Source organism: Chrysochloris asiatica, unplaced genomic scaffold (genome assembly GCF_000296735.1).
Source record: "Chrysochloris asiatica unplaced genomic scaffold, ChrAsi1.0 scaffold00050, whole genome shotgun sequence".
In the NCBI taxonomy this organism is placed as follows: Eukaryota; Metazoa; Chordata; class Mammalia; order Afrosoricida; family Chrysochloridae; genus Chrysochloris; species Chrysochloris asiatica.
This window is the reverse complement of record NW_006408568.1, coordinates 9,056,265-9,058,621: the sequence shown is the minus strand read 5'-3', so window position 1 is coordinate 9,058,621 and position 2,357 is coordinate 9,056,265.

The following is a 2,357-nucleotide window of genomic DNA, read 5'->3' as shown; positions in this document are numbered from 1 at the left end:
TAGTAGAACCCTCCAAGGGTGGGGCTGGGGTGTCCGCTAGCTCAGGTATCCCTATAGTCACCAGGATGGAGGTGCACAGAGAACAAGGGACCAATGAACAGATACCAAAAGAAAAGAATGTCCACACCTTTATTGCCACGGTTCTGTCAGGCGTCCGTGGCTGCTCTGAACCTTCTCGGCTTGGTCTCACCTAAGATGGCAGCTCCTGGAGCAGCTGAGCATCTTGAATTAGAAAGCAATGGATTTCTTGCTTCTGCTACAAATTCCTCTAGCTGTAAGTCTTCCAACCTTCTAAATATTCCTTTATATATGGTTCATAGTTCTGGGACCACCCCCTGAGCCTGCTTGGTCCTGTATTCTGTGTTGTTCCTGATGGCACTCCTTTTTACACTTCCACCCGATCCACCACTTTCCTCTTTCACATCTTTCTTTTTTTTAAACCATTCAGTATCCCCTTGTTCTGTTCGAACAACTGTCTCTTAGTCTGTGTACAGGTTCCTCATGGGCACAATTAAGTGTTCTAGAATACTCATTCTTCACAATGTTATCCATAGTTTGCCATGACCCACACACTCGAAAGCACAAGTAAACATGTTTTTGGTATTCTTTGCTTGCAGCCAAGATCTATCTGACATCAGCAGTGCTAGCCCTCATTTCATGTCTTCTTCTGAATCTAACTTTAAATTTTGGTAGTTCCCTGTTAGTAGTCTATTTAAATTACTATTGAATTTTATCTTCAGCAAATTTTACTTGCATGTGGTAGTAACAATATTGTTCGACAATTTTCCTATTCCATTGGGTTGCCTGTCTTTGGAATGGTCACAGATATGGACCTCTTCCAATTGGTTGGCCAGGTGACTGTCTTCCAAATTTCTTAGCATAGATAAGCCCTTTCAGTATGTCATCAGTTTGTTGAAAGATTTCAATCTGTATTCCATCAGTTCCTGTTGTTGTTGTTAAGTGCCATCGAGTCTATCTCGACCCATAGCAATTCTGTGTAGGGTTTCCGGGGAGCAGCTGGTGAGCTTGAACTGCCAACCTTGCAGTTCAAATGGCTTTGCAGTCAGGCGCATTAATCCACAGTGCCACACCAGGACTCCATCAGTTTCTAGAGCTTTGTTTTTCATCAATGACTTAATTAATTGCAGCTTGGACTTCTTCCTTATTACCATTACTTCTTGCATATGCTACCTCTTGAAATGGTTGAACGTGGATTCTTTTTTGTTACAGTGACTCTGTGTAATCCTTTTTTTTTTTTTACTTTTGTAACTTTTTATTGTTAGTTGAGTGAAGGCTTACAGAGCATATCATCAGTTTTGCATTCAACACACCACATGCTTTGCTTCATTATATGGTTGCAGTCCCTTCCATGTACCAACAGTTAACAGCATTGATCTCTATTCACTTTAACTCTTGCATTCCTATCTGTGTCTCCTACTACCTTCATCTTTCCTCTGTGAACCTCCCTCTTGTATATTGCACACCCTGTCACCTATGTTAACATGTGTTTATCCATGCCCCCAAAGGAGCTCTGGTAGCGTAGTGGTTACAAGTCAGGCTGCTAACCTCAATGTCAGCAGTTCAAAACTATCAGCAGTTCCATGGGAGAAAGATGAGGCTTTCTGTTCCCATAAAGATTTACAGCCTCAGAAACACTATACAGGGTTGCTAAGAGTCAGAACCAACTCCACAGCATACAACCACCCCCACCTTCCACCCCCTAACCATCATAGATTGTTTTTCACCAAGAAAACCTTTTTTAAATTTACCTTTTCTATAGTGCTGGTCTCATACAATGTTTGTCCTTTTGTGATTGACTAATTTCACTCAGCATAATGACCTTCAGGTTCAACCATGTTGTGAGGTGTTTCACAGATTCATTCTCATTTTTCATTGTTTTGTATGTAGCATTGTACTTCAAGACAGATCTTGATATGTTGTTTTTGATGGTGAATGTGATGCCATTTCTCTTCTATTTGCCACTCCCAGCATAGTAAACCAGATGTTTGTCAGATTCAAAATGGCCAAGACCAGTTCATTTCAGTTCACTAATTTCTAGGATATTGATTTTTATGCATTCCATTTCATTTTTGACAACTTCCAATTTTCCTAGATTCATATTTCATACATTCAATGTTCCGATTATTAATGGATATTTGCAGTTGTTTCTCCTCACATTCAGTTGTGCCCCAGCATCAAAAGAAAGTCCCGAAAGCTTTACTCCATTTGCATCATCACAGTCAACTCTACTTTAAGGAAGCAGCTCTTCCCCAGTCGTATTTGAGTGCCTTCCAACCTGAAGGGCTCATCTTCCGGCACTATAGATACAGTGTTCCACTGCTATTCATAAGGTTTTC